The sequence below is a fragment of the Lepisosteus platostomus genome, chromosome 3 (assembly GCF_059453375.1).
Source record: "Lepisosteus platostomus isolate fLepPlt1 chromosome 3, fLepPlt1.hap1, whole genome shotgun sequence".
NCBI classification, from domain to species: Eukaryota; Metazoa; Chordata; class Actinopteri; order Semionotiformes; family Lepisosteidae; genus Lepisosteus; species Lepisosteus platostomus.
In genome coordinates this window covers 42,552,646-42,570,990 of record NC_142613.1, presented here as the reverse complement: position 1 = coordinate 42,570,990, position 18,345 = coordinate 42,552,646, and the positions used below count along the sequence as shown (strand labels likewise).

Sequence of the window (18,345 nt, the reverse complement as noted above, 5' to 3'; positions counted from 1 at the left end):
AGGTTTACTCTCAAAATTTACTAGGCACAGCCAAAACATTGCAAAAGGTATCCACTTCCTTTAATTTGTGTTTTCTTCTTAGGATACAGTTTAAAGATAGTAATTAAAACCTTTTACTTCAGCGAGTTGAAACATTAAAGAGACTGCTTGGCACACGCATTACATACTGAATATCCACTTCGGTATTTTGTTCAAAAGTTGAAAACATTCGAAAAGAAAAGTAATATAACCACTAATTTAATGGTGGAAAAGATGAATGAACTACTTTGTATATTTATTTGTCCACCAGGTGTAAGTATGTAATTCCTCGATAACGTGCTTCAATCTGTGCAGCAAATTAATTTGATGAGTTTCATGGGAATTCACTACCCAGCCACAGACGCCATCACATCAAAAGTAAAATCAAACAGAAAAGAACAACTTTTGACTTTTAATTTTACCCTTAACCAACAGTCCATCTTAGAGCTGAATTGCCATTCTACTTAACCACATCAAATGGTGCAGCACGGATAATAGAAAACTATACCTTGGCATTACAATACACTAATGTCACAGATTAATAGAGGTGAATCAAGAGTTTCCAATCAAGAATAATCAAGACTCAAGTTCAAACCAGAACTGGAAGGCTGGAGGATCAAATCCCAGGTGGGAGCACAACTGCTGTACTGTTGAGCAGTGTATGGCTTCTGGTGCAATCTCGGTAAACACACTCCTCAAGACAATGATGAGTCAATGTAGAAAAAGGCATTGAACAGGCTTCTGGCATATTTGTAATCCAATGAAAATGTATTTCCCTTTTTAATTTTCACATACTGTAGCTTCTCTAGATAGTGGCAACATCTACCATTTTGAGACTGAAAACAGCACACCGCCATTGTCTTTCCCATAAGAAGTTTAAATTATATTTTCTTTCCATTCTTGCTTAATGCTTCAGTATACATACTGTAAATGTTTTAGAGCTTTGATCAACTCTACCAGAGGCTTTAAGACATATCATTATTCTTGTATTAGTTGAAATAAAAGGTACCAGTTATTACTAATTTCCTGTTACTGTGTAATAGTATAAGAGATGGCAAAAGCCAGCAATTTATGTCATATTTTTTTTAAAAATGCTTATATTTTCCAAGTTTGGTTTTTTGTATTTCTCACATTTTTACCAGAGCTACAAACAGTATTACAAGTGATATCTATCCAGTTCTAATTTATTTCTATGAGGTGATATTCTGAATCCATGTAACAGAAACCCTATTTAATGCAAAATCATAATATAATGACATTTTTCTCCATCTAAATATTACATTATGGGATGTTGCAAAATGAGCTCTAATTCAGATATGAGTGCATAGACTGCCCACACATGGTTTCTCATGCATAGGACCAGATTAGAAGCTTATCTCCAAAAATGTTTATAGTGTGTTTAGCATATTTTGGTAAATATACAGCATACACTGCTACTGCATTATATATATATATATTTAAAGCTTAATCATATACTGCTCCCTTTTTCTTCCTAGATTAACTGTAACATGTAGAATCAGATTTGAAGCCTGTCTTTTTTCTTGACTGTACTGCCAGATAATTTGTGTGCTTTTCTCTGTGTTGCTAGAATTCAATAACATAATTCTAATACTGAAAATATACAGATGTTAAACACGTATACTTAAATCCTCTTATTTTTAGTGACAATGCATCTGTAATTCCAGAATTTAAGATTTCCTAACATTCCAAAACGTCACCTCCTCAAACTACAACCTAAAGGAACCTTACAACACAAGCGTCAGTCTGCAGACTTGGAACATCTCATATTTTGTCTGCAATTCAACTTTTTATTCCCTCCATTTCCTTATAAGAATATTTTACCACCTTTTTTAAGCTCTCAAATCTCTTATTCCTGTGGGCTGCTTTCATGGCTGTCACAACTCCTGGGACAAACAGCCTTTGTCATCATCTCTCAAAATAATTTAATACATTAAACTAAATGTGTAAATAGACAGAAATTCAGAATCCCGGAGAAATTAACAAACATCTTTCACTACTTAATCATGCTCGTCTATTTAGCAAAGAAGTTGTATACATTTGATAGAATCCAGTATATTTTAAAACATGAAGAAGGCGCCACTGATTATTGGCGCGTTATGTAACCGAATGTCCTTTTTCATATTTTTCCTGCAGGGAACGACCTTGAGAGAGAAGACAGTAGCAAAGTGAAATTATAGGTTCGGGTAATTAAAATCTGAAAATGAGGGTGGGGGTCTGTGTGCGTGGGGGATGGGGCGCATTCTTTGGCACAACCACGGTGGATCTGTAGAAAAATGACTTTTGGTGCATTCGTCAGGCTGCTAGCAGTAAAATACAAAGGGAAATGTGCTTCATGGTACCGATTATCTGTGCACAAAAAAATTCAATAATTAAACACGTGGTGTCTTTGTTATCGAAACTGACCCTTACTTGTGTGGTTATGTATCCTAAGAATTTCACTTAAAGCATCTTTCCCATTAGCCTTTCTTGAGCAGCCCCCTCACCTGTATGTGCATACGTACCTACAGTACAGTATGTGACAGCATGGCAGTACCCACAAATAGTGCAATACTGTGTTCAGGGAATAGCTACATTTATTTGTACAATTTTGGGGGGGGTTTGGACGTAATTTGCCTGTTTGACTAAAATATATGTTTATCCCACGGAATAGTGGAAGAGTACCGTGTAAAACTTCCTATATCCACAGGTATACTGTATAATGTCAGCTCTGATTAGGTGTTGTATAATATACACTCACGTTACATTAGAGCTAGCTGTGTTAGACACTTTCGCATGAGTAAAAGATTTACATCCACATTCTTCCTTAACAAGCTCCTTTACAATGATCTTTCCTGGCGTGTAATTACACAAGCCTTTGCTTGCCGTTTTGTTTAAGTAGGTAGACGAGAGACTCAGCAATAGATGGCAGGCAACTTCTGCTTGCAGCTTTCGCAACAAAATAAATGAAACTATATTTTCAAAGAGTAAATAATTACACATGCATCACACAATGAAATTAAACATCTCTTTAATTTATTTATATGAACGTTCTCACTGTCTATATGCAAAATAACAAAATTGCAATAACTGTTATTGTACAATTTTAAAAACCTAACGATATGTTGTTATTTTTATTAAAAACCGAATGTTTTCGAGATACATATTGCATAACGATTGTCTTTGTTACAGTGGTAACCGCATAACACAGTTTTTATAAAATCATTTTAATGTTGTGTACTGCGGTAAATACCACTTGGACCGATATTTTTAGTAATTTGTTACATATGTGTCCAGTGAATACTTGGAAACAGACTGTCATCAAGACAACAGACTACAATCAGCCACCCATGCATGCAAGACATTCCATAGCCTAATACCAGTTGTGCGTTTGCTTTCCTATCCCCCATATTAACCCCCAGTATACTAGCTGTACAGTACATATCTACACTAATTGTCCCTTTCTATATAACATAGGAAATAAACTAAATTAACCCACTCCCTGGAATATGTGTAAGTTAAAAAAATAACAAAAAGCACCTACCGAAATAAAAAGACATGCCGCATATATACACATCAATTTATCTTTTTACAGCAAAAAAAAATATACGTACAGCATCTTACCTTCACAAGCAAGAAAGCGAAGTTAATGGAGGTCTGATCTGTAAACGATTCTCAGGTGTCAAAAGCGTTGTGCTTCAAGTATGCCCCGATCTGATGATCCCTGTCTTGCGGTTTGCGAAACGTAAAAGCCGAAATCAGGAAAGAAATGCAGATGCTGTTCCAACAGAGATGCAGCAGGGACCGATCCCACTCAGATATTGGAGCTGAGTGACGCTAGCGGTACAATAGAAGCGCGGCGTCAGACTTCGTGCATCACGAATTTATTTCGTCTAGTTGGTTGTCTTTTTGCAGAGAAATGCTGTTACTCGTTGTCGTGTACATTTGAGTTTGCGCAGGCTATAGAATTACGCCTTATTCTCTGCACCTTGCTTAAAAAAAAACATTACATCAGATTTTTAGACGTATCAGTGGTTTACAATGCATGGCGCAGGGTATGGGGCAGCGATGGTAGCATGCTTGGGGGAAACCCACTGCAGGAAATACTGCCACTGGGCAATCTTCCAGTATATCGAAAGCACTAAAGAATCTCCATTCTTTGAAAGCTAAATGATCACTCACAAATACGATGCGCAAAGCTTTTATGTTGTTGAATATTATTGTATGGCAGGAGTACAAAAACACAGGCACATACAATAGAATATCGTCACAATACATTCTCCACACTATTATCTAGATTATCCAATGCGTTTATTTTTCCACATTTTATAGATCATCGCCCAAAATATGTTGACTTGTGAAAACTTTATGTTCTGCCTTATTTATTCTATTATAATTGTCTCTCTTTGCTTTAAATATATCATCATCTATAATATATTACAACCCTTTCTGGGCTCCATATATTCTATTCACTTAGTTTTATATTTAAATGTTCATGTTCTATTTATATATTAGGTATAGATTACAGGGTTTTATTTCCTTAACTCTTATCACCTTTACTGGGTTCTACAGTTTTTCTTTTGACCTCTAAAAGTCCCCTTTCTGTAGCCTACAATGTCACTGTGAATGCTGAAAATTTATACTGATACCTGCAACTGTTAGTATACAGTATGATGAAGAAAACCACACATGAAGCACGACTTCACAATGTGAAACTTAGATTCACACACTCCCTGCATCCTTGATGCTTGAACAATTTGAAAAATACAAAACATACAGATTGTGTTTGTTCGATAATATTAATTTGGTTAATATGCTGTCTGTTAAACATGAATAAGCTTCTTAACTATGCTTTTAATATTGTTCAGCATCAGCTTTTTAGGTCATTTACCAGATATTAGACTATACTACAGCCAAAATTACTATTGTTTTCAATTAGGTATATTTAAATACATCTGTAATGGGATTCTTAGATCTATACTGCATCACCTGCAGTACGTTGCAGCTGCTAATTACAGAACTTTCCAAACTGAAATGCAGTAATCTTTATTGCAGTAGTCGCTAGCATGAATACATTTGACTTTCTAACAGGTTTTGAGCAGATAATTTCTTGATTAACCTATAGAGAACCTCTTAATTATAGTCATGTTTGGTCATGTTGAGTATATTTACCAAATACCAAACTGCTCTTTCTGTCTTATTCATTTTAATAACCTGCAATGGACTGGTGTCCTGTCCAGGGTGTACCCTGCCTTGCTCCTGTTGCTTGCTTGGATAGGCTCTGGCTCCCCTGCAACCCTGAATTCAATCAAGCAGTGAGAAAATGGAAGGATGGATGATTTTTAATAATTGATTTTTTTTCAAATATATTATTAGAACCCTAAATATAATTAATTCTTACATAACAGGTGATATGAGGCTCATGACATACTTGGAAAGTCCCTTGGCAAAAGCTGCTGAAGCTATGACAGCATAAGGAGTCTGTGCCTTACAGGAGACAGTTTGGTATCTGCAAAAAGTTTTTCAGTGGTGTGTAAACCTGTCGATTGCGAGATCAGAATTGGAAGGAGGTAATGTAAAAAAAAACATTCTGAGACAGTGTTTCACACTGGAGTTCAGGACGTTATTGGTGTTGGTGAATTAGGGCAGGGGTGATCAGGGAGTTGGAATTCTTAAGAACTCACTAAATTTCTATAAAGACTTAGTGAAATGTTATGAGTTAATGGTATTGAGTACCTATGTTTTATTTTTATTTACTAATTTAAAAAAGTAAGTAGGTGGTTTGGCAGGTAGCACTACTTTTTGGGTCTTGGGTTCATTTCCAGCCTGGGGTGCCTTCTCTGTGGAATTTGCACATTCTCCCATATGTTCATATAGGTTTTCTCTGGCTGCTGCACTATTCTCCCACCTTCCAAAGATATGCTGATAAATGTAGGATGAGCTTAGTGGTCAAGTAGCATGGTGACACAGTTGTTAGCATTGCTGGTTCACAGAACTGGCATTTAATCTGTGTAGAGTTTGTATGTTCTCCCCGTGTTTGTGTGGGTTTCGACCGGTTGCTCCGCTTTCCTCTCACAGTTCAAAGACATTCTGGTAGGTAAATTGGCCCTGGTGTGAGTATGTGTATCTGCGTCGGTCCTGCGACTCATCTCGTGTGTATCCCTCTCTGAAACACTGCTTTCCGAGATACAGTAGGCTTCCCTGTGACCCTGAATCAGATGAAATTGTTAGAAGATGGATGGCAAATCTAAATTTTCTCTTTGACCCTGTGATGGACTGGCATGCCATCTAGGGTAAGAAGAGTTCTGTTCTCTCAGTCTTGTCTTGTGCCCTACTGTATGTTATTAGGATTGGCTCTGGGATGCCACAAACCTCACCAGGACATGCAGCTTTCTAATAATGGAATAACAAGCCTAATTATCACAGATTTTAATTTGTACTTATTACTTTAATATGGAGAAAGATTGATTTATTTTATTTTAGCTCTGAAGTATTGGCTGTCAGTTTGGCAGGAAGCTTCACTTCCACTCCTACCAAATAAATTATTTTTGGATTTTAAAATTAAGGTATTTTCATATAAGGAAAAAATAATCACAGCTTTGGTAAATATTCTGTAACAAGAATACATGTAAGTTAATATATAATTTATAATCGCCCATCGTGTAAGGTGCGTTTTGCAACATTCATTTTAAGTTGTAAGATGTATAAGATTGTAAGTTGTAAGATGTATAAGATTATAAACCTATACACATTTTGCACATATTTTATTGTTTTTACAGTGACTATGATCAGCATTTTTTGCAAACACCTATGTATTTATTTTATATTTACTTTGTGTAACTTTGTCTATTCTGATGTCTGATTTTGCTTGTCTTGGGCTGGACTGCTGTAACACATCAATTTCTCTACGGGATCAATAAAGTCTTATCTATGTCCATAATATGGATGGCCCCGACATACAACGGTTTCAAAATAGTGCGTCTAGCACATTGGCTAAAAATAAATGGTTACAGAAGTCAGTTTCTGAATTGTATTTTCAGCGTGTTCAATCAGATCAACAAAATTAATTAATCGAGAACAACTACATGTATTTCACGTTTCACAATAGGGTCACGTACCCTGCCTGCCCGCCTCTTTCTAGAGACGCTTCCTCGCGGACGAAAGACAGTGCTCGAGCCGCAGTGGAGACCCACCGCTGAGGGCGACGATAAGTGACTGAGCTCACAGCGCGTATTTCACTAACCAACCTACATCCTAGGAGTCAATGGTAAATATAAAAAATGTACCACGAAAAAAAAACCTCTCTGAATTAATACTGTACTGTACATGCGCCGCAGTTTTCTACGTAACGTCTCTTAAAGCTAATTACTAATATTTTTGGTGTTTTGGACTCGCACTTATATTAATTTTGTAATGTTGAAGATTTTGAATAATTTTCATGGATGTTAGCTGATTGCCACCTCCAAAACGATCAATACTAAAGGTTAAATGACTATGTTCCGGAAATGAACGCGGTGGACGTGACGTTAACAGCGTGGTTTCAGAAGATGCTGTTTCGGGTGTTAGATGCTGAGCAAAAAAAAAACTTCCTTGGTCTTCAACTTGGCTTTAATAGTGGAATCTGCTGTGGAGTAGAATTTGATGGAGGCATTTTAAAATACATAAAAATAGAGGAACGTTTGAGGAATTGCAACGAATTCAAATATAGGAAACCTGTTTACATGAATAGTTGTAATTATATTGTCCTTCTTTATGTTTTTCCAATGTACGCCTACCGCTTTTGGTAGCATTTCATTACAATCAGCTGTAGGAGAAATAACCAAAACCTCGCAGCGGTGATTAGTGTTTTTTTTTAAAGTAATTAACATTATGTTTTCTTGTCTGTGGTACTAAAAATACAATACAGGAGCAAATTATGACTAAAAGTAATAATTACTGCAACCCATTGGCTCAGCCTCCCACCTCCGCTTCTTGTTTCTTTCTTTATTAATGTGTTTTTTTTCAGCAGTGTAAAGTGCTTCTAAAAAGATCAGCTGGCTTCTGTTTTGCCAGTTAAGGTCCTGCGCAAAATTGCCTTTTATTCCAGTCTCTATAAAGAATGGATAACCACATTAGTTACCTGCTTAGTTTTTTTTTTATTTGCCTAGATTTTCAGTTTAACATGTTTTTTGGGGGTTGGGACTTTGTAACTAAAAATAGAAGCATGTTGGTGCAAGAAAACAGACTGGAGTAAAATATCGATGCTGTATGTCAGCAACCTAACAATTAAACTAGCATAAACTGAATCTGCTTAGAAATATTTTTTATATATATATATACAGAATATAAACATTAACCTATAATATTTCCTGACTATTGTGCTGTTGTTCTGTCAAGGAGTTTTGGAAAAGATTATTTGCATGTTGAATTCATTATATCAGCGTGTTGCTTGTTGGAGATTGTTTTTATTTTATATTCTTTTAAAATCTATTAAATTTGCTCTTTATTTCTATTTTATGTATTGCTGTGTGTATAGTTGAGTTTTCTGTAGATCTATAAATATTGAAAATGTGTTAAACTAGCTTGTGGCTTTCTAATTCCACTCAGAAATCAGAAAATTCCCTTCTGCACAAGTAAGTTATTCTCAACATGTATTTTGGGATTTTACTTGCTATTACATAATCAACATTATCGCACATTATGTATGACTTATCTATCTGTTGGGCAATAATAGTGTAATATGGTATTTTCATGCTGAACACGTATAAACCAAATGCACATAAACAAACAGAGATACTGACAGACAGGATAAACAATTGTTTTTAATTCAGTCATTTTATTTTTCTTTACCTGTGTATAATATCAGTATTTTCATTGTAACAGTTCAGTTCTCAGTTTGCCTTTTCCTTGAGTGTTCAAATTCTCATTCAGGTTTAGTTTATGAAGGGAAAACCTTTATTTTGTGTAATTGAAACAAATATAGAAATACACTGGTGACTAACGTTTATTATTTTGTCTCAAAAAAGAATAACACAACACTCCCCCACACTATCGGTGGTATTCTCTCCAAGTGTCTGTCAAAGAACACCCCAAATAAAGTCAACAGTTACAACATAAGTATTAGGGGGTGTTATCATTATAATCAAACTTTGAAATAATTCTCTGTCCTGATACCAAATTAAGTATAGACAGAATTCTACAAGATAAATAATAACACAGCTTACTTAACAGGTAAATATCAAGTGAGGTGAAGTGGCTTCTCTAATCTTCTGTGAAACATTTTGAGGAATGACAAATATTCATTTAACGCTAACATAGAAACACAAAGCACAAGAATAAAAAAGGTTTTTTACAACAGGATATTCTCACAGTCCCATAGTGAACCCTCCCAGTCTCTTCCTCTACATTGTTATTCTTATACTGTACTAATGCACTGTGAAGTATACCCAAATCTTCATCAGGGTAAATAGGACTGCTTTCTTACACTTTATACTGTAATTCTCTATAGGTAAGCCTGCCCTAAAAAGGAGACAACCTTTGATCCCTAACAAAATTAAATCAATCACATGAAGTGACAAACTATTTGGTGAATTCAGAAGAATAAATATAAAAGACTCCATAAATGTTGTAGGAGTCTTCAATACTCTATCTCACAGATCTCAGTTCGTCACGGGGGAATTCAGTAATAAGGCTGGGTGATTTGCTGTAGCTTGCAGTCTTTTCTTTAGCATCTCTTGCCCAGATTTTCCTTTTTCTATTCATCTTCTCTTTTGATTATAGTCTGTCCCCAAATAAACTACTGTATGTTGTCACATTAACTGATGACCATTTCTAGATCTTTTGGGAGTTTTCCAGTCTGAGTGTTCAGGTCAAACTAGGCTGTTATCTAGCTAGTGTAGCTACCACTTGCAGCTGTGTCAGTACCTTAAAAAACATTTTATGTAGTGACCCCAGATTCACTGGATTGCACAAATTAACTTTCTGTGACAGAAAGTAGTGTGCTTTTCATTTAGTAATAAAATGTAGTACGCTTGTACTCTTAAATGGTTTCGTCCTTTATGAAAAAATGCGTGGAATTTCTACACTTGATTGTGCTTTGTAGTTCAGTGAAGACCACCTTTGTACTTTATTTATTATCTACTGGACAATAGGGCAAGGGTAGATATAAAACTATAAAATGGTGGGTTGTGTAGACCTATCTCTGATTATAATCTTTCATTGTTCGGAGTTCACAAATTGTGATTTTTGTATAAACTGCCACATTTCATTGCAAAATCTAGTCCATAACCTAGATCTAGGTCAAATATAGTCATGATCTTGCTTTTTGATGTCCATTACATTACATCTGTAAAAAAAAAGACTAGTCATGTGGGCTTGCCCCATATTTGTACATTGTAATCTTTATTTCAGCTACTAAAACTGAAGACATTTAACTTTAGATTGCTTAATGTTTACATTAGTATTCTAAAAAATTATAATACTGTTGTCATTTGTTTTCTTTTTGCTTATAGGTATTTTGGCCTTCAAAATAAGTGATGGAAGTTTCTAATTCAGCCCAAAATACTACTTTGTATTCTTGTGACAAAGATGTTATTTACCCATCTTCAAAACGAACAAAGACAGATAGTGCTTCCAGTGGAACAGCTAATGAAATCTTTGAAACTGAGGAATGCTGTGTAAGTAGCGGCCCCAAACAATATTTGTGGATTCATTTGGAGTCACAACCGCAAAATAACAAGGGGTGCCTAGCACAGCATAGTACTTTGGAAAAAGATGAACAAAATAGAGCTATTGCCAAAGCTACTAAACAACCTCTCCATGAAGTGACAATATTGAAGGATTCCGAGCCTTTCTTGAATCCAGTAAAACATGTAAAATTAGGAAACAAACAGAATGAACTTAGCAGTGATATGTTTAGCCAGAACCTGATATGCCGTATACAGTCTCCAGGGATTGCCAAAACATTTGATGGAAACATGCTATTGAATAATCAGAATCTAAAACCCAAAGATTCAGATACTGGATTGCTTACAGGGAATAAGGAGCATACAGAAGATCCTGTGAGTGAAAAAAGCGTGTCTTACCTGTCTCTTCAAGGAAACCATGCCACAGACTCATCAGTATGTTTAATGGATGAGATAAAACCAGAGGCTTGCTTGAAAGGAGAATTTAAAAAGGACTTGAGTTGTGAACAAGAAAGTGAATCATTCAAGTGTGGTGTTGTGACTGATGTGCCTACAAGTGCAAAAGAGTTAGAAGGCAACATTTTATGTAAACACAAAACGCATAATACCCACAGCAGTAATGTTATGACGGTTAATTGTGTTAATGCAAAGGACCAACATGAGTTCATACCTGGATTAGGCAGGAAGAATTCTGAAATTCAGAAGGATAATTTGGCTGCTGATGAAGGTGAAGAGGAAAAGTATGAATTGTATCCACATAACAGCATTGAAAATGATATCCATGGGTGTGATTCCCCCGCCGATTTAATAAATGTTCAGTCACTTCCTTCTGTTGATAAGATCAATCCCCTTACAATGTGTTTAGAGACTGAAAAAAATAAATTATCTCAAAAAGAAATGAGAGTGTTGGAAAATATTACCCAATCGAATACCAGTGAGCATGAAAAAGCAAGTGCCTGTTACAGGAAAACAAAAGCTCCAGCTGAAGGCTGTTGGAACAATACTAATGAGAATACTGAAACGGAAGCAGCAAAATATGCATATGAATTGTTTTTAAGTAATGATGTCACTTTAAGCAAGAATTTAGCAAGTAATGAAGCATGGGGCAATGTGGAAATAAAACATTCTACTGTTAGTGAAACATTATTGACAGGTGCAATTCCTAAAGCTGAAACATCAGATGAATACAGTGAAAACATAACAGGAGGTTTTGGAGGCAATTTGCTGGAGCCTGCTGATATAATTGATGTGGCAAAAGTAATTGAAACTCGTGTATTTTGTGAAATGGAGAGAATGGAAAAAGTCAGAAGCATTTCTTCAGGTTGTGATTTAGTAATGGGAGAAGGTCAGTCTAATAATCCTCGAAAGGAAGCAAATTGTGAAGGCCATGCAGGATTTTTAGACATTGACACAGAAAGAACAACAAGTTCCACTGGTTTACACAAAGCTGTAAGAACGAGTCAGCATAAAGCTGTCACAGTGGGAGAGTTATCTAATGCACTTTACATAAGTGAAGGAAATGATACCAGAAATAATAAGAATCTCTCTGGAAATGACACCGAAGCGCTTCAGATAGATGTTACGCATTCTTTTCTGAGTAACTGCAAAGAGCTGAACTCTTCTGAAGGCCAGTCATTTAATTTATCAGGTACAAATTGCATTGAAACTCATGAAGAAGAGATACATAGTGGTACAACTATTTTTGATCCAAGTGCACTACAAGTAAAGAATCAAATAAACAGACAAACAACTGAATTTGTAAGTTCATTTTGTATAGTCCCTAAAAGCAAAGACCAAACCTGTAGCATACTTGGTTTAAAGAAATCAGAAGCAGCTGTTTGCTTTAGAAAAACTGAGATTCTCAATGATCAGGAATTTTATTTTAAAAAGAAACATACCATCATAGAAGAGCCTTTTGATGTTCAGAATGAAGAGGCATCGCAGAAATACCCTGCATGTCTTTTTATGAACAAGTTTGTTGAATTAATGAGCAAGCCACATACAAAGCTGAACTCAACAACTCAGCTGTTGTCAGAGACAAGGAAAATGGAGCAGTTTCCATTAGAGAGAGCTGTAGTGAAATTAAACACAGCAACCCCTTTGAGTTGGGAGTATGATCAATCTTGTTCCATGCTGACAATGTGCCAGTATCAGGCGAGAATTCACTTTATTGAGGATGGAAAGGAAGCATCCCTCACAAGTTTGTCTCGTATCCTTGACCAGCCTCAGAACACTATTTGTACCTCAGACCTTTCATCAAAAGCCACACCAGAGTGGTTTCAGGTAATGGATGTCACAGACGCTATTAATTTCAATGTTTGTTTGGAAGTAATGGAACAGAAATCCAGTGATCTGAATATCTTGTATGGCTGCAATTTAAATTTGGATGCAGTGAAAACCTTGAATGGTTCAGAAGACACAGGAATTGTGAGTGACAGACTGAGTGAGGACAAGATGCAAAAGGACTGTTTTACTTCAGAAGTTGTGTTCCAAAATAAAGTAAAAGACAGTATACCTATTAGTGCTCATTATAACAGTGCAGAAGATACAGTAGAAGCTGAATTTAACTGCATGTTAACAATGCAACCTGAAGAGGATGAAGAAGCTCAAATAGTTTCAGATATTGAAACATCTGATGATGCTCTTGTACCCCTTTCTCCATGTTCAAGCATTAAAAAGAGCATCTCAGAAGAAAACAACTGGGACACAGCTATACGTACATCTCAAAGCCCTGGAGATTGTTCTTCTTTTTGTGTGCCTTTTGCCTATGACACCTTTGAAAAAGTGGCCCTGCCTCTTGGTACTGAAGAATTAGAAAACCTTGCATTCATCAAAGATTTTCCAAGTCACTGGACTGCAAAACATTTAATCTTAAATCCACAACTAAATTCTGACAGAGCTGGGTATTTAGAAGAAATAAAACCAGGGCAAATATTAAATGAGTCTAATCTGATTTTGAGTTACAACAGTGAGCTGTATTTAGAAAAAGAATACAAAGAACAGCCCTGTATTTTATTAACACAAAGTGAACAGAAGTGCTGCAATGAAGATATTCAATCTAGTCAAATTATGCAAAATGCAAACACACCAAATGTTAAATGCAACATACATGCACCCAAGGAAGATGAAAAAATTCAAAACCCATTGGACATTTGTGATTTGAATATAGAATGTTCTCATATTTGCTCTTCACCAGAAAGTAAGATCAATTCTGTAGTAGTCCAAGCACAAGGATTATTTCTTCCGGTCTCACATGACCAGACAGTATTTGAAATGAAAAAACAATTTGATTTAGTTATAGAGGAACTGAAATTATTTTTCAAAATAGGCACATCTGGCAATGAGGAAATGTCTAGCCCATGTATGTGTGAAAAATACCCTTTTAAAAGTGAAGAGCTTGGAAGAAAGAATCAGTATGCTGACCATTATAGTCAGATGAGCCGCGATGAAAGCACAAATCAGAATCAAGACTTCATGACAATTAAAACCGGTGGTGGAAATTCTCAAGCTACAAGTACAAGGATGAGCTGTGAACAGGAAGTCCCTTTGCCATGCAGCTCCCTTTATGCTGAGAGAGAGGAGTCACTCTATTCAGTCTTGAAACACAGAGGTTAGTACTATGTATTGAGTATGTATGAGCCATATACAATTGCGCATAGTCTGGTTGGAGAATCTCATCAGTTCCAGTATGGAGCTGCTACACTTCACCTCTGCATGGGAGGTGCCAATGGTGAAGTGTAGCAATGAAATCACAAAAAAGTGTAAGTGTGAATGCAGAAATGGGGCAGCAGGTAGGGCAAGAAAATGGCTGCAATGTTTTTTAAGGGTGAATGATTGACTGAAAGATAAAAAGCTGACTGTCCATGTTATGAGTACATTTTTAATATATTTGCTGTCATAAGATTTTTATAGTCTTTCGAATACCAGATCTTGGTGATTTTGACAAAGGCCTTGGGTGCTATCTATTTGGGATGGAGTTTGTATGTTCTCATTTTATTATAGCTTAAAAGACTTTTGATGATTAAATGTATATTGTATTAATAAAAAAATATTAGTCTACAGGAGACTAAATCTTAATAAACTGAATACAGTGCAATCTTGAGATCTGCAAATATTACATTCCTGAATTCCCTTATTTGCTATTTAGTCTGGCTGATGGGGTCTTGGATAAAAGAAGAGCAGAGATTGATGAAACCAAGCCAAAGGTTATTAAGCACAGTTTTCAAATTAGGCATGCAACAGACTGGGATAGTGAAAGGAATCCAGCTAATAAAAGGCCCTCTCTTCACCATTCCAAGAAACCACTTCCAAGTATCCGTAATGTTGTCTGTTTTAGTTGATCAATGTCATTTTACTTGACCTTAGGCCAATACAATAGTAATTTACTTTTGCTGTTTAACTTTACAATATATATACTGCAGTACATCGTGGGGCAGATTTGGTTATATGCAGGATTGGATATTCGTGACTGTTCTCTGCACCGAACCCTTGAGAATGTTGAGACCCTATTGTAGTTTAAGAGAGAAATATTGAATGTGTGGTAGCAAAAAATAAATTTCACTGCCTTTGAAATTCTATTGTTTTCTTAATGGAAATGTAATAAATTACAGTATGTTGCTGTAATCCTTTTTAACCTCTTTTGCCTAAATTAATGTAATCTCTCAGCTTTCCTCAGCACTTCTGAATGAATCTATTTAATACTAATGTATTAAATTGGCAGTACTCTGCAAGTACATTATTTTGTTTTAGACAAAACAAACACTATTGGGGTATAAACTAAATTAAACTAAAAACTTTAAAATTACATGATCAATAAATTGCATTTTAAGGAAATAGATCAATCTGAAATGGACTGTAGTCAGACAATCTGTCCAACATCAGTATATGCAATAGGTTAATGGCATATTATTTAAGAATATATGTGAAACACTGCAAGCCCAGGATTTGCTAATTATTTTCAGATATTCAATTTAATTAATTTGCACAGATTGCTATTAAAAAACTTGTTTAAGAGTTACTTAGATTAATTTACATATTTTGCTTCTGTTTTATTAAAGGCTTTATATTATTGCATTGTGAGAAATCAAGCAAAATGATGATTCAAAAGGGAAAGTTTTTTATATGTGACATTCTGTACGACAATTTTCAGCTCATTAAAATATAAGATATACATCTTCACCTTACCTGAGGAGTGATTTCAGGAGACTACATCTTAATAAACTGAATACAGTGTGATCTTGAGATCTGCACTCACTTGAAGATTTAAAAAAACGTAATTCTATGTAAGTTAGAAGACACTTTCTAATTGTGTGAACACACAGAGAGAAAGCATTCATGATATTGCAGTGATCCTCCTTTATTTGAAACTAGCTCTGTCTGCATCATTGTTTATTTTATGAGATTAATAGTAAGGAATTGTGATTACCAAGATTTTGTCTCATGACTGTAGTAAGATTTGCTTGTTCATTTTTCAGTGATTTTGTATTCATATTTTGTAGAAAAAGGAGAAACAAAAGACAAAAACTATAAATTGTGGTCTTCAGCTTTTATGTTTCCTTCCTGCCTGCATGAAGATAAAAGGGGTAAGTAATTGTGAATAGGTTTAACAGTTGCAAATAACAGACACGTTTGTTTTATACATTTCAGTGCTTGCATTACCTGTTTTGTCCTATAAAAGTGAGTTTCATGTGCATATGCCTCAAAAGCCACCTAAGTAAGAGTGAGGCCTGGCATGTTTGGAGACTGGTCTATGAGAGCTCTTTTTTCAGGATGGAATTATTTTTGTAAAGAAAAAACAACTTATCCCTAGACGTTTTTTCTCAGATTTTAGAAAAAAAATGTCTGCATGATGGAAAGGGCCTGGGACAGGCAGCACATGCTGCTGTGACTCAGGTGAAGTCAAGTTAGAAATCTGAACATGCTTCAGGACCCAGGGAAGCTTCAGGGAGAAAGGAGAAATGATGGGACAGAATCACACAATCACAGCATCCAGCACACATAAAGTGGCCTTGCTTCAGAAGGGATAGAAAGCTAAGCACCACATTCTTACGTAGGGATAATTTAGATTTTGGGATTTAAAGCGAATCAGAGTGGTAATTGGTTGTTGGGGTGTTCTAGAGCAGCAGAGTCACTGTTGCTGTATAAAGAAGATTTGGCTGAATGAAGACTCCTTTGCACTATTTAGCAATCTATTGTGACTTTCTTTGGCACTTGAAACATTAATAAACATACTGGCACAGAAACATGATAAGGAAAGATTTCTAGCCTGCCAGAACAGAGGAACAACCATCTTCACTGCAGTATTCCATAATTTCTTCAGAAAAAAATGAAAACCTTGCATTTAAGAAATGATGCCTGTAACACTCACTTTAGCCTTATGATCAATCAGGAGTTTGCAGCTGTGGATGTACAGTGTTTGCTTTGTGAAGTACAGTATGCTTGTAGCCACTTCAGGAGAATTATTTTGAAGTAAAACAAACTATATACTCAAACATACTGTATGTTTGCAGTTGTAAGTGAAATTTCAGTCAAGCCAACCATTTCATCAGAAGACAGATTTGCAGATTTTTCTGAAAGGGCTTTTGGATTTTATTCCCTACAGAAATCATGAGCACCATGTATTTTGTCATGGCTGTCTCTGCAGTGGTGCTGCTTAATTTCCTATTTTCATTAAAGTAGAAGAAGCTGGTATAATTTATTTTATAATATCCCTATTTCCACAGTCTTTTCTTGAAAGGAATTTAAAATTTAGATTTGTGAGTGTGAAATTGCTGAAATTGTCTTTGCAGAACTGTTAACTTGCATATTTCATTGAAATAAGCTTGAACCTAAGTTTATGTCATACTTTTCCTGAATTACAAAAACATCTGATTTATTTGCCTAAACATTTTTATAATAATAATAATAATAATAATAATAATAATAATAATAATAATAATAAATAATAATGGTGTAGGCTACAATATAAAACAGTTCAGTATTAATAAGTTGTAATAAGATTGCTGAAATTTCAAGGGTACTCTTACCAAAATTGTTTTAGTGTGTCTGGTTCCACATAATCTGTTTAAGAAATATTTATATGTAAATAGTAGACATGCAAGACTTAAATTCTTAAAACAAATCACTTTTTATCTTTAATCTGATCTACTGTATATTTTAGTCATTTACACCTGTATTCGACAAGAACTTCTTTTTCAACTTATTTGTATATTGTAATTCAACCAATAATATAGCCTAGCTTTCTTAACAAAACTTTATTTTTGTCTGTTTTTAGGACTGCAACAGGAACCTAAGACTGGGAGACTAGAACCTCTGAAGACATGCTCTCGTCCAATTAGAATTGGTCTGTCTAAAAGAGCTAAAACGAAACCACTTCATCCATATTTAAGATGAGACAACAAGGAAGAATGCTGTGAAATACATTTTATAAAGTGGATATAGTTAAATAAAAATAACTAAAGTCAAAATCTTATCTTTTCTGGAAACTACTATAGTAACTGCTATTTTATAAGTTACTTATCAAGTATTAAAAGTATTATGTTTCTTTTAGGTATGGAAAACAAGTATATAAAAGCCTTCTGGTACCCAGCTGAGTGATGTTTATTAGAGACATCTGCTAACCATGACAATGTTTCTGGTTAACAGTTTTCAAATAAAAGTTATTTTA

The 18,345-nt window shown here is 35.2% G+C and overlaps 1 protein-coding gene and 1 long non-coding RNA gene across 2 annotated transcripts in view; one reads left to right on the top strand and one right to left on the bottom strand.

The window, feature by feature from the left end:
- The window catches only part of vsnl1a (visinin-like 1a), a 60,711-nt gene extending 56,657 nt beyond the window's left edge, over nt 1-4,054 (bottom strand). The window contains exon 1 of the mRNA XM_088625637.1: nt 3,640-4,054. The gene's annotated coding sequence lies outside the window, so the exon portion shown is untranslated. The remainder of the gene's footprint in view (nt 1-3,639) is intronic.
- Nucleotides 4,055-7,085: 3,031 nt separating this feature from the next.
- Nucleotides 7,086-18,143, top strand: LOC148674897 (uncharacterized). The gene is made up of 4 exons (XR_015935413.1): nt 7,086-7,282; nt 10,506-14,289; nt 16,178-16,261; nt 17,953-18,143. It is a non-coding gene; the product is annotated as an uncharacterized LOC148674897 (long non-coding RNA).
- Nucleotides 18,144-18,345: the final 202 nt, after the last annotated feature.